Source organism: Zingiber officinale, chromosome 3A, assembly GCF_018446385.1.
Source record: "Zingiber officinale cultivar Zhangliang chromosome 3A, Zo_v1.1, whole genome shotgun sequence".
NCBI lineage: Eukaryota > Viridiplantae > Streptophyta > Magnoliopsida > Zingiberales > Zingiberaceae > Zingiber > Zingiber officinale.
The window spans coordinates 137,094,126-137,121,127 of record NC_055990.1 but is presented as its reverse complement, the minus strand read 5'-3'; the positions used below and the strand labels follow the sequence as shown (position 1 = coordinate 137,121,127).

The following is a 27,002-nucleotide window of genomic DNA, read 5'->3' as shown; positions in this document are numbered from 1 at the left end:
AATAACTTAGGTAGTTTTGAATCAATAGTGTTAAGTTCCGCTTGCGATTCAAATCTAAACTATTAAGAACAGATAAGTTAAATTTGGAATCAATGATGTTAAGTTCCATCTGTGATTCCTAATTTAACTTCTAAAGAACACAATAGGTTATTTAAGGAAAGGTTCGACACTTGTACAAAAAAATTTTGTACAGTGGAACCGGTATATTTTCCTTGGATTAACCAACACGTGCAACCCTGCTCGGCCGTGTCCCAGGAGCCGAGCCTGAAGTTCACTCGGCTGTGCCAATTGGCACGGCCGTGCAGTGTGGCCAGAGACAAGAAAGGGCACGGTCGTGCCACCGCAGTCATGCCCTAGCCTATAAAAGGGTTTTAACCCTTTTCCTCAAGGGGGAGAGCGGGGAAGCGAGCCGTCAGAGAGAGAATCGACTTGGTCTCATTCCATGCCATCTAGGACCTTCGTCCAGCGAACTTTCATCACCACATCAACTCCAGAAGCAAAGGATTGGATCCGAAGATCACTCGTCATCGTTGGATAAGCATACTTCTTCTTTCTCTCTTCGTGTTTGAGAATTGTATGTTTAAATATACTATGTCTTCGAGTTTTTCTCTGACGTTTATGGAGTAGAGTCCTTGTTCTAGGATGAGGGAGTAATTGTGGATTGGTTTTGATGTAATACTCATATTTATGCTTTATTTCATTGGATGATTTCGCTTGCTTTATTTCGACTACTCGATCTCTATATCGTGTGAATTGATTGTGTAGGAATTGCCAACCTCGTAGGGGAAATATCTTAGATTGTACACCCGAGGGGCCCTAGTGACAGGGGTAACCCGTTTACGGACATCTAGGGTACTTCCTTGAAAGGAGAGGCAACTTCTCCATAAGGAAGTAAGATACCAAACTAAACTCCTTATTTCTATCCTTAATAACACCAATTAGAGTTGTGTTCTTGTGATCTACCGAGGCGCCCTAATGACAGGGGTTAACCGTAATAGGATTTCATAGGGATCTTCTTTATTTGGTATTTAAGGATAGTTGTTTTAGCTTCCGGCAAATGCATGCTGATGAACAATGAATATAGGATAGTATGTGATACATCGATACCACCACAATGAAACTGAACTCCTAGAACTCTTCATAAACTAAGTTAATTACTTCTTCGTTACTAGTTCTCGTTTCCGCTTCCCAATCTCTTTTTTTTTTACATAACTTACAACCATCGGTAGTTTAGATAATCTTAAGTGAACCATTGCTAGTGCTTATAACCAATTCTCGTGGGATCGATAATCTTTATTACTGACGACGAATCTGTGCACTTGCAGACTCGTAATAAGCTTTTGGCGTCGTTGTCAGGGATTGCGTCTATAACATTAGTGAAAATCATATTAGATTACACTAAACTTAGTTTTTTTTTCTTTATCTTTCCTTTTTCTAGTATTCTGCATTTTAGAGATAAATAGTTTTATTTTTGTTTCACTTTATTTTTTGCGTTCTTATTAAAAAGCCTAAAAAAATATATAATATTATTTCACTCTTTTCTTTATTTTATTCCATATCTTATTTTTTACATGAGAAGAGCTAATCTTTCAGAACAGCTTCTACCGTTCGATCTAGAGATCGATAGGACTTTCTTGAGAAGAAGAAACTTACAAAAAGCATTTCAAGCCACACAAGAATCTTCAGAGATGGCTGACAAACTGTTGAAGGATTACGCAGCACCTTATCCACGAGGGGTTCGGTCTAGCATCACTCGACCGCAATCGAAGCTAATAATTTTGAAATCAAGCCTGCAGTAATTCACATGGTTCAGCAGAATCAATTTGGAGGAGGACCGCACGATGATCCAAACCACCACTTAGAGCTTTTCTATGAGATTTGTGGTACCATGAAAGTGAACGGGGTCCCTCTAGAATCAGTAAGATTGTTTCTTTTCGGATTTTCCCTGAAAGATAGAGCCAAGCAGTGGCTAAATTCCCTTCCAACAAATAGCATATCATCTTGGGAGCAGTGAGAGCAAAAATTTCTGGACAAGTTCTACCCACCGAGAAAAACTACCCACATGAGGAACTTGATCGCTATAGATAGACTCAGAATCATTATTTGAAGCCTGGGACAGATTCAAAAGTATGCTGAGACAGTGCTCCCATCATGGCCTTGAGAAATGGTTGGTTCTACACACCTTCTACAATATAATCAACTATCACATGAAGGTATCCCTCAACTCTGCAGCAGGAGGAGCACTAATGAACAAGAGCCTTGATGAAGCTGAAGAGATCATAGAGAATGTGGCACAAACCACCATCAATGGCCAACTGAAAGATCTAGTGGTTTTTTCTCAGGGAATCCAATAAAGGCGTTAGGAAAATTTGATATAGATGCAGTCACACTCATGTCTACAAAGCTAGACGCTCTGACCAAGAAGCTTGAGGTCATGGGAAACAACACACCCAATGCAATAGTTTGTGTTTGCGAAACTTACGGAAGTACGGATCATGCTCAAGATACTTGCCCTCTAGGGCCAATACAAGCACAGATAAACCAACTTGAGTAATGTGATGCAATAGTCAATTACAACGAGAAGCAAAACAATCCGTACTCCAACACATATAATCTAGGATGGAGGAAGCACCCAAATTTCTCATACCAGAACGATCAGGACCAAGGGCTAGCAAAACAAAGCTATCAACTTGGGCAACAGAGCTACCCATCTGGACAATAGACTTATCAACAACAACCTTCATAGCTGTCCAGAATTGAAAAAATGCTTGAAGAAGCCCTCTCAGAGCAAAAAGAGATGAAGAATGAGATCAAGCAATTTACTTAAAGACTGAAAAATTCAGAAAAACATCAGAAGATGCAAGACAACCAGATAGCCTAGATAGCCCAGTCTTTTTCAAGAGCACAGGGAATATTTCTAGGAAAGCTTGATATAAACCCAGTAGAACATTGCAACCACATCGAGCTGAGGAGCGGACGAACTTTGGGAGACTCCCAAATCACTATTCAGAAAGGACCTGACTCAGAGGAAGAATCCTCTCCCCCACTACCCAATTAGATCCAGAACAGGGATGGAAAGGAGATCACCAAGAAAGTTGAAGGAACTCTTCAAATTCCCTCGCAAAGTCAGACAATTCCTTTCCCTCAGAAACTGATAACATCCCAAAAGGATGAAGAGTTCAACCGATTCCTGAAGAATATTAAGCAAATTTGCGTAGAAGTACCACTGATAGATGCACTGCACCAAATGTCGAAGTTCATAAATTTTTAAAGGGTATTTTATCTAAGAGGAGGCAGAAGGGTGACTTCGAGACTGTAGCATTAGCAGAAAACAATAGCGCTCTACTTATGACAAATATTCCACCGAAACTTTAGGATCCAGGTAGTTTTTCCATACCTTGCAAAATTAGTTCTGAACTCACACAGAGAGCTTTCTACGACTTCGGAGCTAGCGTTAACTTACTTCCGTACTCCTTATGTAAGAAGCTGAGACTCCAAAACATTAAACTGACTACTATGAAACTACAATTAGCTGACTATTCATGTAGATACCCAATAGGAATAGTGGAAGACGTGCCAGTAGAAGTGGGTGGATATATCATTCCCACATATTTCATTATCCTGGATATGGAGGAGGATCCCAAGATACCGATCATCCTTGGAAAACCATTCCTTGCCACAACTGGAGCCCTCATTGATGTGAAAAGTCACAAGTTATCCTTGGATCGGCAAAGAAAGGATTGAATTTGATTTATCTGATTCCTCTATCTGCAACCCCTCTTCTCAGGGAAATTCTAGCAAGATCAACATACACACAGTCGAGGAGTGCAGTTTCCATGAGTGTTCCCCTCCAGTGAGCAATAAGAAATACATTTGTTCTGCACAAGCAAAACTAAAGGCGTAGACTGGAGCATTAACCTTAGGAGGAGAGCCGTGCTTCCACGGGTTTAGTCCACATTAACTGAAACGGGGTCAAGCTAAAGACCTAAAACAAGCGCTTCTTGGGAGGCAACCCAAGGGTTTTTCATTTTTTGTTCATCATTCCATTCATCGTTTTATTTCTCTAGTAAGTTCAAGTCGAGTACTTTTATTATTTTTTTATTTTTCGGTATTCATTTTCAGGATGTGCAGAGCCTCCACGAGCTATCCGTGAGCGTTTCATGGGTGTGGAGGCGTCAGAGGAACCAAAATGGTGAAAGGTGAGTCCCCGTGTGCTTAAAGGAGTCGATCATGTGACCCCACACGGCCGTGCGAAGCCAACAGAGGAACCAAAGCCACAAGTCGTGCCAATTGGCACGGTCGTGCGACCTATGCAGAGAAGAAGGAGGAATGGGTCGTGCCAATCGGCACGGCCATGCGACTTTGGCTGAAGGAAGAAAAGATGAGGTCGTGCCAATCAGCACGGTCGTGCAAAACCCCACCTAACCTGGTCGTGTCTATAAGACACGCCCGTGCCCCTACCCGTGTGCGCCGCCTACTCCTCCAAAAGCCCTAATTTCCATCTCCTTCTCTCCCAAAAGCCTTCTCCTCCCCACTACACCTCATCAAACCCTAATTCCCACCTCTAGAGTTTTTTTTTCTTATATCTACATCTAGATTTAACACTTCTTCAAGCCATAAATCTGGAAAGAGAGAAGCAACTCTCCTATTTTCCTTCCTTCTCCTCCTCTCCCATCCTCAAGACCCATCTCCACAAGAAATTCCTCAAAACCTTGCACACCATGTCATAGATCTTGAAGAGACTTCGTCGAGGAAGTAGTGGATCTGGCGAAGGAGATGCATCGGGAGGCGATAAAGGAAAAGGGAAGACGTCTTCTTCAAAAGGCAAAGGAAAAAGGGTGGCACGTGACGAAGGTAATGAAAATGAGTTCAATATTATTTTTAGAAATCATGAACAAAAAGCTAGATATGATATCCTTGTCGCTAGAAAAATTATATGCACTAAATATATGGATCCCATTACTATGGATATGCTAGGAATTAGGGATGACGTAGATTGGATGATTAGTTCTTTAGATTGGAATGATATTATCTACACTCATGCACCGACTTACCCCTGCCTAGTCTTTGAATTTTTAAGCTCGGTTGATGTTAAATTTTCATCTAAGGATGACTACGTAGGAGTCATAACTTTTAGGATGATAAATAAAGAAGTTCGGTGGACTTTTAGTGATTTTAATAATTGTTTTGGTTTATTCATTGGTGGTGCACGTGAGTTTGATGATGAGATTAGATGGAATGAATTTTGGACGTCAATAACCAGATCAAAGGACCCTTACGAACCTTCTAGAGCTAAGGCATCCCGCATGCAAAACCAGACCTTTAGATACCTCCACCGAGTGATGAGCAAAACGATCTTTGGTCGAGGAGAGAGTGATGGGGTGATTAGAAAGGTAGAGCTCTATTCTATTTGGGCGATGTTGAATAAGGTGGATTTTGATTTCGGATTTCATTTCTTACAGAATTTATTGAGAGCAGCTAAAGCATCTTCGGGGATGATAGTGTTTGGTGGATTGATCACCCAAATAGCATTCAATCTAGGTTGTGAGCTTGATGGATTAGAGGTTATTCATGGTAATGACAAGATCAACATCGATTCTTATCTTGCAATTAAGATGATTTGTCGGGATGAGAATGAGTTTTCCTTCCCTAGGAACAATGATTTTCCATTACCCCTTCCATGCCCTGAGCGCACTTCAGTTCGCAACCCCGCGAACTGGGTGATTACTGATTTACACCCCGAGACTGTTCTCTCCATTATAGAAGAAACCAAGTACCACCAAGAGCACTCGTCATCAGGATTCCCGCACTGTTCCGGGCATCCGGAACCTCCTAGGCACTCTTTTGCCTATGGTACGGGACCCTCTAAATTTAATTTTTCTGACTTCCGTGCCTCTTTAAGCTCCCTTCATGAGAAGCAAAATATCCAACAATGATTGTTGGAGGGTCGCTTCAAGCTATCTAACGACTAGTTTAGGGAGGTACAGGATCATTTTCAGTTTACTAGGGACTTCCATAGTCAGGTGACAGGGTTCGTTCAGGACTATGAGATTGACCAGGAAAGAATGAGGAATTTTATGGATGATATGAATATCACTCGACAACAAGTAGATACCCTTTATCAATATCATCAACACCTTGGTCATCTTCTTGGTATGCCTAGATTTCCCCTTGGCACACATCGGGGACCCTCTTATCCCCACCCCCGCCACCGTATTGATTTCATCGGGATGATGAAAAGTCTAAGTCTGGGGGGGGGGGGGGGTGTTGTGTCTATCTGCACAACTTGAGTCGAGTCGAGTTTTCTTTTCTTTCTGCATATTTTATTTTTTCTATTTTGCATATTTTATTAGTCTGCTTTGTTTATTCGCATTTTATTAGTTTCATATTTCTATTTACATCTCATTTGCATTTTGCTTTGTTTATTCGTTTCATGTTTCGGCATATTTGAGAACATCAAACCTACTTTTTTCTGCTACCTGGCTGATAGCAAAATGACTAGTATTTTCTTAGTTCATGTGTTGTCAACATAGTGTTAGTATGTTTGGTGTATCTCTTTTCTCTATCTTTAGTAGCATGAAATAAGCTAAGTATTGTATGAAGTTTGGTATAAGTTTTGGGCTAACCTTAAAAACCTTATTTTCACTACACTTAAGTACTTATGCTTGAATAGTAGAAATATTTTTGAAATAGTTTGATTCATCCAAATTATTTAGTACTTTTGTTCTCATGGTGATTTCTTAATTATATTTTGGTTACTGGATGACCTCGGATCATGGAAGCTCATTTAGAAAAATCTAAATCCCAACATATGCATCTTGTATTTGTGACACAAAAAAATATTGAATAAGGGATAAAAGAAATAGTTGTCGTGAGTGGAAACTAACAATTCACCCCTTTGAGACCGAGTTAGGTTACTGGGGAAATGAATGTTATGTTTCTCTTGATTCCGAGTAGTATCCTTTGAGACCTTGTGTAATTTAAGGAAAACGAACCAAGTGTGTGGCAGGTAAGTGCCTATCACCGGGAACATTAGGAACTCAATTGTATGACGACTTAACTAGGACAAAAAATTGAAACTTCAAGAGTTTGATATACTTATTGCACCGAGCATAAAGAACTTTTGATTAGGACATACTTAGGTTACTCCACAATCGTGCTGATCAATGAAACTAGTTGATAGAGTTAGGCGAATGCACTAGGGATTATGAAACACTGCCAGGCACTCATGAACATAGTTTGCAGCGTTTTGCTTGAGGACAAGCAAAGGTTCAAGTTTGGGGATGTGATGTGCGTAAATATTATGATTGTTTATGCATGTTTTAACGCACATGCACTTGCTTTATACATATATATTCTTTGCATGATCACTTCTTTTATCATGTACTCATCATATATACTCTTTTGTTCAGATATCTGCTCTTTGTTTGATTTTGTGTTGACAGGGATAACTTTCGGAGCAAAAACAACGATTGTCAATACATCAGAACGAGCCAGAGAACATGACCGTGTAACCTTGCACGGGCGTGTCGCCAAAAAGAAGAGAAGTAGAGCACGATCGTGCAACTCTTGTACGGTCGTATGACCAACGAGAGGCAGATCAGTGCACAACCGTGCAACCCTGCACGGTCGTGCCACCCCCCCCCCCACGACCGAAGTCAAGTAAGGAATGGTCATGCAACCCTACACGGTCGTGTCCCAGGACCTGAGCCCGAAGTTCACACGATCATGTAGTGCGACCAGAGACAAGAAAGGGCACAATCGTGCCATATTGGCACGGTCATGCCGCCACAGCCGCAGCCTAGCCTATAAAAGGGTTTTAACCCTTTTCCTCAAGGGGGAGAGAGGAGAAGCGAGCCGTCAGAGAGAGAATCGACTTGGTGTCATTTCACGCTGTCCAGGACCTCCATCCAGCGATCTTTCATCACCACATCAACTCCAAAAGCAAAGGATTGGATCTAAAGATCACTCATCACCGTTGGATAAGCATACTTCTTCTTTCTCTCTTCGTGTTTGAGAATTGTATGTTCAAATATACTATGTCTTCGGATTTTTCTCCGACATTTATAGAGTAAAGTCCTTGTTCTAGGATGAGGGAGTAATTGTGGATTGGTTTTGATGTAATACTCAATTTATGCTTTATTTCATTGGATGATTTCGCATGCTTTGTTTCGACTACTCGATCTCTATATCTTGTTAATTGATTTTGTAGGAATTGCCAACTGTTGGATCGAGAAGCATTAGAGGGGGGGGTGAATAGCGCTCGTGGCTATTTCATAATGTATTCGTAAAACACTATTCGAGTTTAGAGCAGCGGAAATAAAAGATAACAAACGTGGACACAAGTATTTACTTGGTTCGGAGCCTTTGGCGACTCCTACTCCAAGGCTCACGCTCGTTGAGCGTTTACTTTGGGCAACAACTATAATCGTTAAAAGTTTTACAGAAATGCAATACAAATAAAATAATCGTAATCTTATACCGACAACAGAGAAAAGTAGAATTGCAGCTTCTGGTTGTCGGGGCGTCGCTTCAGCACTTCTGGGTCATCTTTTGAGCAGCAAATAGTTGAAGGATCGCTTGAGAGTCGTTATACCAAGTTGATGCTCGAACCCTCCTTATAAATAGTGCTGGAGGCGCCTCCAAGCCTGTCCGAGGCGCCTCCAGGTCGTCGAGTCGCACGCGTGGATCAGCTCTGATCTGGTTGCGCCTTATCCCACTGAAGGTACCTCCAAGATGCTCCAAGGAGCCTCCAATGCCTGGTCCAAGGCGCCTCCAGTGACCTCCGAGGCGCCTCCAGCGTTTCTGGACAGCTGGCTTCAGCTAGCACCCGAGGAGCCTCCAAGCCCCATGGAGGCGCCTCGGACATTGTTCATCCGAGGTCTAAGTTGCTTCTTTGTTCCTGCAAAATGTGTTAGTCCCAAACACAAACCCTACAAAACAAAGTTAGCACAGAAACAATATGATAGATATAATTGATAGTTGTCGGACTGTCCGGGTCTGACTTTGGATTTCCAACCGGAAACCCTAGGTTGACCCACGCCTACTATTCCCTCTACGGGGAACGTGTCATCACCTACTCCACTCAGGAGATTTACCTATTGCCAGTGCGATCCTCCAGATCGACTGGACTTTTGCTCAGCGTTCAAAGCTTCCAGACTTCCGCTTCCCGGCCCGTCCAATCTTTCACCTGGTTCGCGACACCAGGACTTTCCACCTAGGGTTACCCCCTATGACTTTTGCCTGAAGCTCTCGACTTGCCAAGACTTTTCGCATAGGGTTACCACCCCCTATGACCTAGGGTTACCACCCCCTAGGGTTTTCTACCTGCCTAACCGCAGCTAGGACTTTCCTGAGACACTCAATTAAGTACGTTAGATCACAAAATAACTTAGCTTTGAATTCCTTTGTCATTATCAAAACAACGGTCGATCGTCGGATGCTTCTCGCACCAACAATCTCCCCTTTTTTTATTATGGCAACTGAAATTTAAAGCTAAGTAAAATAGATGCATAAAGTTTAAGTAAGTAAGCTTAATAAATTTTGAATGCACGCATGGTTAAGCTAAAACTTAAACTTTGTCAGGCTCCCCCTTAATAAAGGCATTCTTTATAAATTTTTTCTTTTGAATTTTGAATTTCTCTACTCTCCCCCTTTGCCATTTATCAAAAAGAATGAACACGTTTGAAAGAATCTTAACTTTTCACAAAGATTTTAGGACAAAGGTAAGAGGAAAAAGACTAAGTGAGGAATCTTTAAGACACTTTGTTTAAAATGCGATATTTCTTGTAAATCAAATCGCTAAGTAAAATAGTTTGAGTTCGAAGTTAGTTTTCTAAAACTTTATCAATTAATTTTGCTAGAGAAAGATTTTTCTTTTGTAGCATAGCATATCAAAAGCAACTTTAGTTTTAAACATCTTAATCAAAATTTTGAAACCTTAGGCTTTTAAAGAGGAAAAATATTTTAGTAACACTTACTTTTTTATAATTAATATTCTTAGCTAAGTGAAATCAAGGTCTAAAGAGCAATTTTTTCTTTTAATTGAGTTTAAAAGGCTAAAAAGTTGACTTTGAAATATAGCTTTAGCCAATTTTGAAACCTAGTTGAATTCTTTGAAAAACATGTCTTTAAAAGTTCTAGCTAAGTTTTGTGAATCTGTTAGAAAATACTTAGCTAATTTTTCAAAATACTTAGTTAAGGGAAAGTGTGTTTTGAAGAAATTTGAAGGACTTAGATAAATTTGAAAAGCTTTGTTAATAATTATTTCAAAAAGACTTTTAAGAACGACTAAGGCCAAAAAAAAAACAAAATAATTTTTGAAAAGATTTTGCTTTTTACTTGGCCAAAATTTTGAAAGCCTAGTCTAAAAAGTACAAAAATGACTTTTGAAAGTTAAAGTTTTGAAAACTTAGCTAAATTTGAAAGGATTTTTCTTTTAGACGAATAATCAATTTAAAACTTTTGAGGGCAAGGGAGGAGCTTAAATCCTTAATGTCCAAGCATGAGTTGAGTTAGATTGATTATAAAATAGCTAATTTCTCTTTAACTAAGGTATCAGAGCCCTAATGTTCATGCCTGAGTGAACTCAAAAATTTAAAAGTCAATCACTTAGGTTTTTGGCCACATATCTAACCATCTAGCTACTAGCTGATTACCTAGAGGGCAACAACTTTCACTTGGTTAGTCAAGTTAAGTCAATAGATCCAGTTAGATTTGACTATGGCTGGATGACTTGACTTGATTACTGTTAATTAGGTGTTTAACACCCAGACTCATATTGATGCACAAATATAAGCATTCTTAAGTCCAGGCTGTACCCTATGCATCTCACGTCGTTCTATGTTTTTCAAACACTAGCAAAGTAAGTCTAGGTGTTTGTGAGATGCTCTGCCTGAATTCTAGGGGAGCATGATTTCTAAGGTAGAGCCTAGGCTAAGTACAAATTTGAAAATCTAGTAAAATTGAAATTTTGAAAACAACAAAATTTGCCTAAAATTTAGAAATATAATTAAGCAGATTTTGAAAAAAAAGGTAGGAAACTAATATGAACATCAGGACCTATTCTACCCAACATGTTACCATTTGTGCAAATTGTAAACAACTAAAACTAGTAAACATAAATAAGTAGAGGTCAACCAAATACTAGTACAATCAGAGAAGACAAATAGGTGTCTGTCCAAAATACATCAAGTGATAGTGTCAAAAGGCAGGATCATCGAAAGCAGGATCATCAGCTGGAGGGTCGTCAGCTAGAGGTGGTGCAAGAGGCTGCTCGGGTGAAGGCTGAGGCTGTCCCTGGCGCCGTATCTCACCTCAGAGAGACGCGAACCCTGCAGCTATCTCGGATCGAAGAGATCGGAGGAAGCGATGGCTATCTAGCACAGCCCGTCGCGTCTAAATGGACTGGATCTCGAGCCAAGCGAGTCTGTCCTCAACGGAAGGAGGTGCCGAAGTCGAAGGCCCGACTGATGTGGAGGGCCCGGCAGAGGTGGAAGGATCTGTGAAAAACTCCTCGGCCAAGAAGTCTGGCCACTCCTCACCCTCGCTTGGTACGTCCTCGGCCTCTAGAGCACCAGGAGCAGTGACTGGCGGTGGCCGGCCCTTCCAGGCCAGAATCCCCTCGGCAGTGACCTCTACACCCGCTAATCTAAAACTACGCTGACCTACCTCATCATATATGGTAAGTGGGATGAGTGTTCCTCTGGTAGTGTCTATACTAGAGGTGGAGAAAATCTGGGTCAGGATATGGCAGTAGGGCATATGGATCACTCCAGACGTGACTGTACTAGATGCATGAATGATGTTATGAAACATATGCAGTGCATTGTCTATATCTAGGCGCTGGCTAAGAGCATACAAAAAGAATGAGTGAGATGGTCGCATCTTCGAGACATCTCGAGATGTGATGGGCAGAATGCAAGCTGTCAGGACTCTATACATAACATAGTCCTGAACTCTAAGAAGGGTCGACCTGAACTCAGTTAGTCCAAGAGGTCTCTCCTCCCCAAAAAAGTGCATATAGATGTCATCTAAGGTTGTAACGCTCGAAAATTCTCAAGGCTATTTTAGGAACATTCTATGATTTTTCTGGAATTATTAGATATTTTTCCGGAATTTTCCGAGTAGCGGAAGTAGCAAAAATTATTAGAAAAGTAAAATGGCTTAAGCGGGAATCGAACCCGGGACTTCTCGGGGCCGCTAAACCTTTAGTTAGCCTTAGTAACCGGTGAACCCAGCAGGGCCGTGCTGAAAGGAAAGGGAATCAATTATATTTATAATTGGTTTGGCCGAATTAATTACTTAGTATAAATAGGAAATTTAAGTTGGGGTTTGGTTTATTTTTAGAACTTGGTTCGGCAACTCCCCTCCAAAACCCTCACACCGACGCCAACCCTCTTCCCTCTCCTTCTCTCGGTGCCACAACAAGGGAAGAACTAGGGTTCCATCCCTAGGGTCCCAAGGTCACCTTCCGGTGACGATTTCAGCACAAGGACGTTCCCCTCCGCGAGTAGAGCAAGTGGACGCGAGCGAATCGTCGAGAAGTCGTCTCCACCGGAATTTCTAGCGATTAGATTTGTAAGAAATCTAGCACACAGGTAAGAAACCCCTCACCTGCAGTATAAGTAGCTCTCGCGTGTTTTCTTTTATGCATTAGATTAGTTTTATTAAATTTTGTCAGCATATAGTGTGTATTTTAACTCTTCTCACAGATTTAGGGATTAGTGAGCATCTCTAGATGGGCCGAGCGCGTGTATCCTCTGTAGATAGGGGTTTAGACGCTGCTGGGTGCCTAGAGGTGGTCTCCCCGATCGAGAGGAGAGTTAGAGGGCGCCAAATGCTCGACAAAATGCCTAGCACAACCTTATGATACAGTGGGCATTTAGTTAAATGCCATAGAACATGTTAATTAGCATGATCAGTTTCATTTCAGCTTTTATGAGACTAGATATCCAAATGGGTGGGCTCCCACAGTCGCCTCTAGGTTCAGACAACCTAGTTCTAGGTTCAGATAATCTAGATTCAGCAAAATAGTATTAGCTATTTCAGTATTTTACTTTTCAGTGGCACTGTACTGGATTAGATATCCATTGGGTTGGGCTCCCATAGTCGTCCCTAGGTTTAGCTAACCTAGTAAACCCTACTAGATTCGGAACTTGCAATCCCGGGTCTAGTTAGGGATGCGCGCACAGCAAGTACAGTTGCCAGGGCCCATCAGCAGCATGTTTAGTATTTTTACTTACTATATGTATATGGTTTTCAACCTTTCACAAATTAGTTCGTGAATTCATGACAGTCCTAGCAGTGGCTCAGTATTAGCTTAGCTCAGTTTTTGGTATCAGCTTAGTTCTTCATGGATTCTATGTGATTGATATCATGTTCAGCTTTAGATATGCCATGATTGTATGCTTATATGTCATGCCATGTTTAGTTTATTCAGTATACTTAGCCTATCCTTTCAAACAGCATGATTTAAAATCATATTTGCATCGTATGCATGTTTTAGTGAGGTAGATGGTTTCTTACTAAGCTTTTTAGCTTACAGATACTATTTTCCTTATACTGCAGATACATGTAAAAGGAAAATGGACTAGCAGTGGAGGCTGGAGGTCAATGCAGATCAAGATGTGTGTGGAAGGAACTGGAATAAAGATCCTAGGGATCTAGTTTTATTTTATTATGCATTAGAACGTGTTCAGTATGCATTAGTACTTATAGCAAGCGTTATCTTATGTTTCTGTTAGTTAGCAAGAGAACAGTTTAAAACCTTGTTAGTTTTGGTTTCCATATGTTTACATGCCATGAATTAGTATTCTATGCCTTAATCATGTTTAGTATGTTAGCCATTACCTAGTAGAATGTTTCTCTTAGCTTTTATAGTGTTGTGTAATGACTTTGGCACGCATCAGTGCTGAAATCAGACCTTTGGTCGAAATCAGAAACTCGGATCGATCAGCTGATCGATTCGAGGGTCTCCAATCGATCAACTGATCGACTGGGCGATTCAGCTCGCGAACAGTAGGCATCTGGATCGATCCAGCCAATTCCATCGCGAACAAAGAGCTCTGGGATCAATCAATGGATCGATTGACCAGCCTAGGATCGATCAGCCGATCGATCCAAATTATCGTCCCGGGCACAGTAGCATGCTGGATCGATCACTGGATCGATCCAACCTATGTTCCGCATACAGTAGCCGGCTGAGTCGATCACTGGATCGATCCGACTATTCCAATCGATCTGTGGATCGATTGGGAGGTCTGATAACAGCTGGAAAACATTTGTTTCAGTTCCTTGACCATAGGGGATGTAGTATATGTTAGGTATACTTAGATTACACTCCTTAGTACATGTAGAACTAAGAAATGTTAACAACTTAGCAAAATTTTAATTAGTCCAGCTTCCGCATCTAGTGTCTAGAGATGGTCAGGGAATAGTTTAGCACAGCATAATGTGACGATCGGCCTTACAGCCTAGTTAGTAGAAGGCGGGTCTTTACAAAGGTAATATGGGAATACGGATCACCGAATGCTAGATCCCTACTCGGGTAACATAAGAATGTACATGGAGACTCCCTAAGCTCTAAGCTAGAACGAAGCAGGGAGGGAGTAAACTGAATGTCAGTTCCACCAACTCTGGTGGAATAGGTGCTATCATCAACCTTTTCAAGGTTGTGATAGAACTGGGCACACAAGTCTTGATTTACTGTGATGTTGCAGTCAACCAGTTTTCTTAGGTGATAGTAATCTATCATCTGGACTGCGGGGAGACAAAATTGGGCAAAAAATGTCCTACCTATATACCTAGGTTTAATGGACTCAAAGATAAATCTAGAAAAATCTATCCTATGTTGTTCCTGTAACGACCACCCTTCTTACTACTACTACTACTCTAAGGATGACCGTTACTTAACTATTAACTCTACTTAACCGGTATGATTAAAAATCACATGGAAACCCTACCGAAAAATTTCGACAGAGTTTCCCCTGTACCGGTGACCAAATCCATAATACAAACAATATATACGCAGCCACAGGCGGCTGGAACACATTTTATTCATAACCACGCAGTAATAAATCAACAGTAAAAGAAAGAAACTACTCTAGTAAGCAACCAACTACATCACTCCACGAATAATACAAGTGAACTACATACAAGTGTGGAATAACTTAAATACAATCTCAACTCAAAATAACACTTAAGGCAATCTAAAAGAATTAAATAGAAGGTCTTAACAGGTTTGTCAGCTAATCCTGGATCTCTCCACAGTCCAAACATCACACACCTTCATCACCACCACCATCTTTTCGTCTCCCTTCATATCTTAGCTTTTCCTTTATCTGCGGTAGGAGGAAAAAAAAACAAAAGATCTATAAGCGAAAACGCTTAGTAAGTACTAATCTATCTCACAAAAACTCGAAGCGCATAAAAGAAATGCAATAATACTGAAACTGAAATGCTAAAGCAAATCTGCATGTGCTCATGGTATACAGAAAATGAAACTGAATACTAAACATGCTCACTATCTAATAGGATAATAAGAAATGAACACTGTAAGCTTAGAATTAAAGAAACTAACTTTTTATTTATTCTAAGCATAAAACTTATTATATTTTCTTATATCCTTGTAATAGAAATTAATCTTTTAATTTCTATCTTTTACTTTCTTCTTCTTTCTTTCTTTTACTTAACTTTTCTTTTCTTCTTACTTTTCTTTTCTTTTCTTCTTTCTTTTCTTTTCTTCTTTGGGCCCCGGCTTAGTACCATCTTTGTTTTGCGCGCTCTCTAATAGTGACTGAGGTAGCGAGCCTCTAGTCCTATGAGGTAAAGACCTTGGTCTTACCAGGGCCAAGACCTTGGAATTGGTCACCTGGATTTGTTTAACGACAACCTTGGAAGTCAGGTACTAGCCTCTTATTTTAGTTTACTTGTTATCTCTTTTTAACTAAACCTTGGTCTCTTTCTTTTTAGTCAGTTTTCTCATAATCCTTTTTTAGAGTTTATTGGAATCCTTTAGATATACCTAACAAGTGTAGGATTACAATTAACTAAGCATGCTATATAAAAACAATACAAGGGAAACAAATCTAGACTCTCTCTAAACATGTTATAAAACAAAGCAACAGAAAAGCAAATCTGAACTTTCTAAACATGCTGTAAAACAAAGGAAAAGAAAGCACATCTGAACTTACTAATCATGCTATAGAATAGAGCAAAAGAGAGCTAGTTTGAACTTTTAAAGCATGCTGTGATAAGAGCAAAGAAAGCTAATCTAATCTTACTAATCATGCCATAAAATAGAATTAAGAAAGCAACTTTAAGCTTACTAATCATGCTATAAAATAGAGCTAAGAAAGCAACTTTAAGCTTTCTAAACATGCTGTAAAATAAAGGGGTTGTTAAAAGCTAACTAACACATATATGCATGTGTATCAAAATAAGGAACTAGAAACTGAACTATAATTCAATACTGCTTATGGATTTCTCATGCTGGTAAATGGCAAGGAAGAGGAAACAACAAAGGGAGATTATAAAACTACTAATTTCTCATGCTTGTAAACAGCAAAACAAAGAAAACTATTCATGCTAAACCATTCTAACTAATTAAAGGGTTGTTCTTGCCTTCTTTTGAGTAGCAAAGGACAATGCTACCCCTATTCTAACTAAATAAAAGGGATGTTCTTGAATAAGGAGCTACTCATGCTTATTTAAGAACTTTCCTACCTAAAGAAAAGCTGTGAAATTCTGCACATGCTTAAAGAAAAGGCAACTAACTCAAACCTAGCAATATAAATAGCATGTGAAATCTCTAATTTCTCTAGCAATTAAAAGAAAGACTCCTAATAAACTCTTAACAAATTCTTAACAAGAATCCATTTAAATCCTCTAACAAGGTCCCAAGCTTCTATGGTTCCGAACATATTTCTATAAACTCTACACCTGTTACAACAGAAATACATAGCAACCAGCTAATTCCCTTAATCATGCTATAACAAGACTACATAGAAGCTAACTAATCTCTTTAATCATGCTTCATCAGAAAATACTAAACGGTAATGAAAGGTACTCAAACTAAATTCTGCATTTGCTAAGAACATGCTTATTCATAACCAGCAAATTAACACAAACAAGACTAATACTTGCTGAAATTAAAACCCTAATACCTGCTTGTTTCAATGATATAAACGACATATCAAACTGCATATGTACAGGACTAAATTCAGGACATGCATGCTATAACAGAACACAACCAGCTAGCCAATAAATCCCTTAAGCATGCTATAACCAAACTTAAGCAGGCAACTTCTCTTTTCTACACAGCTTAATCCAAAACAGAAACAAGAAAGCTAATTCCCTAGCTACCCTATTCTGTAAAGCATGATCCGGAAACCATAGGAAGAAAATCCGAACAGAATAAACAACCTACAATTCATACCGAAATCAACAGGTCTTAGCAAGCACCCTGTACAACTCAAACCAACCTTAGCAATTCGGCTAGATAAACAGAGCATAGAATAAAAGCCCTAGCTTATAAATCCACTCGGCACAGCAAAATCCGCAACAAAAGGAAACGGAAACCCTAAATTCGGAGCAAGGAAGAAAATCGAAGCTCGGAGCAACTCCTACCGCAGGTGAGTAGTACTTACCTCGTTCTTGCGCTTACAACCGAGAAGAAGAAAGGGGAAGACTTTTAGGGCTCGGCGGCTTGCAAAATCTTCGGCTTCCTCTTGTGCCCGCAAGTTCTTCTCCGTCGGAATGACCACCCACGGTGAAGGATGGCTGGAATAAGGCTTCGCCAGTGCCGGAGACCTAAGACTTAGCTTCCTCTTGGTTTCCGCCGAGAGAGACGGCGCTGTCGCGAGGGAGAAGGGGAGAAACAAATTTCGGGAGAAAATGTTGGGGTTTTGGAAAATCCAAAACCTAATTCCCTTTTATATATAAGGGTTTTATTCCAAACTATACTATATCCTTAATTCTTTCTATATAGGGTTAACAGAAATCTCCTAGCTTAGTTGGTCAGGCCAGTTTTGGCTTGGGTCAGTCTGACCCGAGGTCTCGGGTTCAAACCTCGCTTCCAACGCTTTTTGCCTAAACTTCTTTGGTTTTGTAAAAATGCTAAACGACCTCCAAAAATTACGCAAAAATACTCTAAAAATTTCTAAAAATCTCTAGAATATTTTAAAAGCATTTCCAAATATTTTTATGGACATTTGGAACTCGAAATAGGAAAAATTGGGTCGTTACAGTTCCGAGGGGAATATAGGGTCCAAAGAAGGGGCCCTAGCCGGTGTAGGATCAACAATGCGACGTTTCCTATTTTTGACAGTATACAAGCAAAATAGCAAAACTAGTACGAAATTTATGTAATAGATGATTAAGGGAGGTTTAGAGTATACCTAGGAGGCATTGCTAGGAGTAGAGGAGGAAGAGATGGGTTGAAGGCGCCTTGGTTGGGGAGAAATCGCACGAGAATCTCTTGCTCGGCTTCGGCAGAAAACGAACAGAAAGGCTTCTGTTCGTGGCGATATTCCGGGTTGAAGGCGCCTTAAAGGCTTCTTAAGGCGCCTTTGGAGGCACCTCGGAGATGATCCGAGGCGCCTTAGGTAAGTCGGCGGGAGTTTTCCCGCCGCTGTTTAGGGCGCCTCCCTTGTGTGGGAGGCGCCTCTGACCGGCGCCACGTGTCCTTTTTTTCTTTTTTTTTTTAATTGATTAATTGGTTATGCTTTTTAACTTTGAAGAATTTTATAAACATTTGAAAAAGATTAAAAAAGTTATTAATTTCCTAAGTAATATCAACTTAATTGAATTAAGTTAATTAATTTTGAAAGAATATTTAAGTTAATTAATTTTGAAAAATATTTAAGTTAATTAATTTTCAAAGAATATTTTAAGTTAATTTTATTTTTGAAAAAAATTTTAAGTTAATTTAATTTTGAAAAAATAATTTAAGTTAATTAATTTTGAAAGAATATTTAAGTTAATTAATTTTTGAAAAATATTTTAGGTTAATTTAATTTTAAAAAAATATTTTAGTTAATTAATTTTGAAAAATATTTTAAGTTAATAAATTTTGAAAAAATATTTAAGTTAATTAATTTTGAAAGAATATTTTAAGTTAATTAATTTTTGAAAAATATTTAAGGTTAATTTAATTTTGAAAAAATATTTAGTTAATTAATTTTGAAAAATATTTTAAGTTAATTAATTTTGAAAAATATCTAAGTTAACTAAATTTTTTTAAAATATTTTAAGTTAATTAATTTTGAAAAATATTTTAATTAATAAATTTTGAAAAAATATTTAAGTTAATTAATTTTGAAAGAATATTTTAAGTTAATTAATTTTTGAAAAATATTTTAGGTTAATTTAATTTTGAAAAAAATATTTTAGTTAATTAATTTTGAAAAATATTTTAAGTTAATTAATTTTGAAAAATATTTAAGTTAATTAAATTTTTAAAAAATATTTTAAGTTAATTAATTTTGAAAAATATTTTAAGTTAATAAATTTTGAAAAAATATTTAAGTTAATTAATTTTGAAAGAATATTTTAAGTTAATTAATTTTAGAAAAATATTTTAGGTTAATTTAATTTTGAAAAAATATTTTTGTTAATTAATTTTGAAAAATATTTTAAGTTAATTATTTTGAAAAATATTTAAGTTAATTAAATTTTTTAAAAATATTTTAAGTTAATTAATTTTGAAAAATATTTAAGTTAATTTAAATTTGAAAAATATTTAAGTTAATTTAAATTTGAAAAATATTTAAGTTAATTAATTTTTGAAAAATATTTTAGGTTAATTAAAATTTTAAAAATATTTTAGGTTAATTAAAATTTGAAAAATATTTAAGTTAATTAATTTTTGAAAAATATTTTAAGTTAATTAAATTACAAATTTTAATTTCGAATTTTTATTCGAATTTCGAATTTGAATCTTTGAGTTAGAATTAATTTAATTATAATTACGAATTTTAATTTAAAATTTTAATTCGAATTTGAATCTTGAGTTAGAATTAATTTAATTATAGTTACGAATTTTAATTTTGATTTTCGAATTTTGAATTTGAATCTTAAGTTAGAATTAATTTATTTATAATTACTAAATTTAATTTTGATTTTCGAATTTGAATCTTGAGTTAGAATTATTTTAATTATAATTACGAATTTTAATTTCAAATTTCGAATTTTAATTCGAATTTAAATCTTGAGTTAGAATTAATTTAATTATAATTACGAATTTTAATTTTAAATTTTGAATTTTAATTCGAATTTTAATTTGAATTTGAATCTTGAGTTAGAATTAATTTAATTATAGTTACGAATTTTAATTTGCATTTTCGAATTTTGAATTTGAATCTTAAGTTAGAATTAATTTAATTATAATTACGAAGTTTAATTTCAAATTTCAAATTTTAATTCAAATTTGAATTTCAAATTTGATTTTATTTTAATTTCTATTCCTTAATTATCTCACCCGATCTAAATTTTCAATCAGGTAATCCTACAATTTTTGTGAGATGAATTAGGTTCAATTTTAGGGTTTGGTTTAACTTTGTGTTAGATTCAGGTTTAGCTTTGGGTTCAACAAGTAGGCGTTTTTGGGATAAACTTCTGGGTTATGGTGAGTCACAAGGACATCATTAAAGTAACCATGCCTTCGAGGTTTTCCAAATAGTCATATCTATTGAACTTAATACAAAATCTTGGTCTAACTGGTTAGGATCCATAAAGGGTAGCTTCGGTTAGTTTCACTTAGCCAAATGCACCAGGTCGAAGCCATATCTTCCTAGACATGCGATGACTAAGCTTCCCCAACGTACTATTATCCAATACTTCACCAGTACCGTGAGTTAAGTTAAACCTAGCCCAGTTTAATCTAACCTTAATTACCCTGCGGGGTAGTCTACTCTTTGTTACCCTTGTCGGGTGGATTAAGTTTGGAGGTGCCAGCTATTCTGGAGCCTTCCCTTGGTTTTTTAAGATTTTGTTTGACTTTGATCTTAATTTAAATTTTAATTTAATTTGGATTTTGATTTAATTTGAATTTTAATTTAAGTTTAATTTTATTTTTAATTTAGTTTTATTTTTATTATTTTTCTTCTAGCTCCCCCTGGATCATAGCCTCGATATAGTCTATCGAGGTAATATATTTGATTCTTAGGGACCCAGTATTGACCAAGTCCAACTTGATTAACCAGGTTGGACTTGGGTACCCATGCTTGGACTGATTTATCATTTTGTCTATTTACTAAGGACAGGTAAGATCTATATTTTCTTTTAGTTTTATAACCTAGCCCAGTTTTGTTGTAAACGACTCTTTGTGTCCCAAGAATTAGGTCAAGCTTCTTGGAGCCCAAAGAGAACCGTTCTAAAGTGTTTTTCAAATCCTTGACCTGAGTTTTCAGACTAGAATTTTCTTCCTCAAGTTTTTGAACTCGAGTTGAACTTCCAGTCTGAACTGGGTTAGGTAAGATCTTGGGGTTAGTCACTTCTTTAAGGACTACTACTTCATTTAGAAGTGACTTGACCTTTAGGTTTGACTTAGCTAATTTGCGTAGTAAGTAATTAACTAAATTGTTAAGTCGAGGAACACTTACAGTGGGCTCAGGCCCTTCGGAAACAGATATGGATCCGTGGCTTCGCTCGGACTCGACTTCTGACTCGCTCTCACTCTCGGACAGTTCAATCTGGTCCCGGGCCATCAGCGCAAGTAGATTCGTCGGATCGAGTTCATCATCGGTGTCTTCTTTTGAGGGTTCTTCCCAAGTTGCTTTCAGCACCTTCCTTTTCCTCCGCTTCTTTGCATCCTTTTGGTTTGGACCGTTGGCCTTGATGTGCCCTTTCTGGTTGCACCCATAGCAGATCACCTCGAACTTGACTCTTGAGCTGGGTTGCCCTTCCTTGGATTGTACTGCTTTCTTTAGGTCTTTCTTGTTGAAGCCCTTCTTCTTCTTGTAGAGTTTCTTCACAAGATTTACTAGTTCGATTGTCAATTCATCGACTTCATCATCTGAGTCGGGTTTGACTTCCGATTCTGGTTCAGTTCTTCATCGTGATTTTAGTTCGCGTGTTCAACTGGTACCTGCAACCAAAGCAACCCCCTTCTCGGTTGGTTGTGTATTAGTCTGTTCATGCAATTCAAACTCACAAAATAACTCATCTAATTTTATAGAAGATAGATCCTTGGAGACTTTGTAGGCATCTACCATTGATGCCCACAATGTACTCCTTGAAAATGAGTTTAGTGCGTACCTTATGGTGTCTCGATTCTCAACTTTCTGCCTGATTGAATGGAGGGAGTTGAGAACGTCTTGTATGCGCAAGTGGAGTTGACTTGCCGTCTCTCGTTCTTGCAGTTTTAGATTATATAGTTTATTGAATAGAAGACCTCTTTTACTAACCTTGGTATCGGAGGTGCCCTCGTGGAGTTCGATCAGCTTCTCCCAAATCTCTTTTGCGCTGGAGAACGGTCCAACTCTGTTGAGCTCCTCCTTGGTCAGTCTGCACTGGAGGGTGCAGGTCGCTCTGGCATCAGCTTCCACCTTCTTGATTAGAGTCGGTTCCCATTTTTCGCAGGGTGTCGGCTTACCATCTTCATCGGTTGGCAGTTGTATTCTGGTCTTGATAATCATCCAGGTATCAAACTGGATCTTCAGGTAAGTTTCCATTCGTCCCTTCCAGTACCCGAAGTCTTCTCCGGAGAAGAGCGGGGGACGAACGGTGCTGAAACCTTCTTGTTGGGCCATTTGTTAAACATGCAAAACAAAAATAGCAGAAATATCCCAAGACTATGTCTTGGATTAGCAGTGAGGGAAATAAGGTTCAGAATTAACGAACTCGAGTGGTGTTGCACCAGCCTCGAGCAAAAACTGATTTGAAGAAAAAAAATGATTAGAATATAGCTATTAAGCTAATCCTAATTGATTCCGTAAAACTGAAATATACCACGAAAAAAATTACGTGATTAATGGTTGCACCAGATCAACGCGACCCCGCTGTGATACCAATTTTTGGATCGAGAAGCGCTAGAGGGGGGGTGAATAGCGCTCGTGGCTATTTCGTAACGTATTCATAAAACACTATTCGAGTTTAAAGCAGCGGAAATAAAAGATAACAAATGCGAACACAAGTATTTACTTGGTTCGGAGCCTGTGGCGACTCCTACACCAAGGCCCATGCTCGTTGAGCATTTACTTTGGGCAACAACTATAATCGTTAAAAGTTGTATAGAAATGCTATACAAATAAAACAATCGTAATCTTATACCGATAACAGAGAAAAGTAGAATTGCAGCTTCTGGTTGTTGGGGCGTCGCTTCAGCACTTCTAGGTCATCTTTTGAGCAGCAAATAGTAGAAGGATCGCTTGAGAGTCGTTATACCAAGCTACTGCTCGAACCCTCCTTATAAACAGTCCTGGAGGTGCCTCCAAGCCTGTCCGAGGCGCCTCCAGGCCGCCGAGTCACACCCGTGGATCAGCTCTGATCTGGTCGCGCCTTATCCCACTGAAGGTGCCTCCAAGTTGCTCCAAGGCGCCTCCAACGCCTGGTCCAAGGCGCCTCCAGTGACCTTCGAGGCGCCTCCATTGTTTCTGGACAGCTGGCTTCGGCTAGCACCCGAGGCGCCTCCAAGCCCCATGGAGGCGCCTCGGACACTATTCATCCGAAGTTGCTATTCTGTTCCTGCAAAATGTGTTAGTCCCAAAAACAAACCTTACAAAACAAAGTTAGCACAGAAATAATATGATAGATATAATTGACAATCGTCGGACTGTCCGGGTCTGACTTCGGATTTCCAATCGAAAACCCTAGGTCGACCCAACGCCTACTGTTCCCTCTACAGGGAACGCGTCCTCACCTACTCCACTCAAGAGATTTACCTGTTGCCAATTCAATCCTCCAGATCGATTGGACTTTTGCTCAGCGTTCGAAGCTTCCGGACTTTCTGCTGGACTTTCGCTTCCCGGCCCGTCCAGTCTTTCACCTGGTTCGTGACACCAGGACTTTCCACCTAGGGTTACCCCCCTAGGACTTTTTGCCTGAAGCTCTCGACCTGCCAAGACTTTCCGCATAGGGTTACCACCCCCTAGGGTTTTCTACCTTCCTAACCGTAGCTAGGACTTTCCTGAAACACTTAATTAAGTACGTTAGATCACAAAACAACTTAGCTTTGAATTCCTTTGCCATTATCAAAACAACGGTCGATCGTCGGATGCTTCCCGCACCAACACCAACCTCGTAGGGGGAATATCTTAGATTGTACATTCGAGGGGCCCTAGTGACAGGGGTAATCCGTTCACGGACATCTAGGTTACTTCCTTGAAAGGAGAGGCAACTTCTCCACAAGGAAGTAAGAGACCAATCTAAGCTCCTTACTTCTATCCTTAATAACACCAATTAGAGTTGTGTTCTTGTGATCTACCGAGGTGCCCTAGTGACAGGAGTTAACCATAATAGGATTTCATAGGGATCTTCTTTATTTGGTACTTAAGGATAGTTGCTTTAGCTTCCAGCGAATGCATGCTGATGGACAATGAATATAGGATAGTATGTAATACATCAATACCACCACAATGAAACTGAACTCCTAGAACTCTTCATAAACCAAGTTAATTACTTCTTCGTTGCTAGTTCTCATTTCCGCTTCCCAATCTCTTTTCTTTACATAACTTACAACCATCGGTAGTTTAGCTAATCTTAAGTGAACCATTGCTAGTGCTTATAACCAATCCTCATGGAATCGATAATATTTATTACTGACAATGAATTCGTGCACTTGCGATTCGTAACAGTGACCTAACCAAAGAAGAGTTGAACCAAGTTAGCCTGCTCTCAAGTGCTAATGAGTTGTGAGAAAAACTCATCGAACTGCACGCGGGAACCTCCGACACAAAGGAAAGTAAATGGAATTTAATTTTAAATAAATTATATAACATAAAAATACAGGAAGGAGAATTAGCAAGCCAGCTCCACACTCGTATCCAAGATCTTCTCAACGGCCTCCACGCAATCGAACAAACGGTGGAGAACCGTAACATCATCAAGTATGCGTTGAACGTTTTTCCAATGAATAATTTGTGGGCATCCATGGTGGTTGCTTACAAAGTTTCTAAGGATCTTTTGGTAATTAGATTAGATGAGTTATTCTAAATTTGAATTATATGAAAATACTAATACACTGCCAATCGAGAAAGGTATTGCTTTGGTTGCATGTATAAGTAGAAAAAGGGAACTAAAAATCAAGCACCGAACTACGTGAACTTGAGTTTGAAAGCTAATCGAACTCAGAAGATGATGATGAAATCACTATCGAGCTCGTAAACTTTGTTCAAAATTGTACAAAAAAAAGAAGGGGTTCTCTAAATGAGAAATCAAAAGGTGATTCAATCAAAGACAAAGCAGTCGAGTCCAAACTCGAACACAAAGACCAAGTCGGAAGTTACCTATTATAGTTGCAACAAAAAGAGACACATCAAGGTGAACTGTCTATTAGAGTGTATACTAAAAGTCTAGCTTTTTGTATAAACATATAAGAATCACATTAGTCAAATGCCTACATTTATGCTAAGTGTAGTTTGCCCATTTAATTTATATTGTAGATAACATGGTATGAGGAGACACACAGAAGATCATTTTATCATATCCTTATAAATTATAAACAGTTGCTCATAACCAAGATGAAATGGGACAAACTATTAGAGTGATTGTAGTGTAATTAGGTATTAGTTTATCTTGACTAATAAATTACACTAGTACACTATGAGTGTATTGAGCAGAACCAATTGAGGTAGTATCTTTTTATACTAACTATATAAAAGAACATCTTGTTATAAAAAAATCTAATTTGACCAATTGAGGTAGCCGAATGAAAGTTGTTGTTGTTGTTGGTTGCTACTCGAAATACCGTCCTAGTTCCCCTGTACAAAAATTTGTACAAGCATAGAACTATCCTAGCTACCTATGTGTTCTACTAAAGTTAAATTTGGATTGCAAACGATACTTAACATTATTAATCCAAATTTTCCCTTTAGAAGTTAAACTTGAATTGAGAACGAAACTTAACATTCTTACTTCAAGTTCAACCGATATAAAAATTTTATATTGGGTTCTAAGCTGTGAGGCATTTTAGATTGAAAGAAAAATTTTCAATTACATTGAAAGCTCTATTTCATTTTTATATTTTTTTTTAGAGATTTTTTGAGCTTAGAAACTATTTTAAAGATTTTTTTTAAACTACATCTTGCTGTAGGAAATAAATTATTACTGCCTAAATTATTTTCAATTTTTTCATACAAATTTTATCACTACTTTGGATATGTCTGTTTAACCGATATAAAATTTTTTAAAATTTTTCAGCAATTAAAAGAATTTTTAAATTATTTCTCTAAATATGCTTTATAAATTGTAAAAGTTTAGATTTTCAAAATTTAAACTTGATAATTTTTCTGAATGTTAGTAATTTTTTTTTATTCCTTAGAGATTAATTCAAATTTATTTTGAAAGTTCTTTTCCAATATTTCTCTAATTTTAAAGTGATTAAAGGGAGAAGAGATTAAGTCTAGGGAGAGGGTACATTTTTTTCACTTTACATTAAATGTTATTAATTGTAAATGATGTCCCTGTTATCTTAATGTTATTTATTTTGATTTACCCTAACTTAGGTTGGATTGATCACTTTAAAAAGAGGGAGATTGTAAGTATCCCGTAATAGTTTTGATATGATCAACTAAGTCAAGATAGGTCCTATTATCTGTTGATGCCTTGTGTCTAAGTGTACAGAAACTTAGAAGCATAGGAAGTCGAGCGAAAGACGCAGCTAGTGAGAAGGACAGCACAGGAAGGAGTCGACGGGTTTGGTACGTCCGAGGGACAAGTTGCTGTGGAAGAGTATGCTAGCAGACAAGAAGGAGGCACACGACGTTTCTGAGGAACGAGAAGCCGGAGTGGAAGATTGCTCGAGAAGGCCAAAAAATATGTTCGGGTGAGGCCTATTCCGGATG

The 27,002-nt window shown here is 38.2% G+C and overlaps 1 pseudogene; it reads right to left on the bottom strand.

Annotated features, from left to right (window-relative positions):
• Positions 1 to 2,086: 2,086 nt before the first annotated feature.
• Positions 2,087 to 2,158, bottom strand: LOC122054500 (annotated as a pseudogene).
• Positions 2,159 to 27,002: the final 24,844 nt, after the last annotated feature.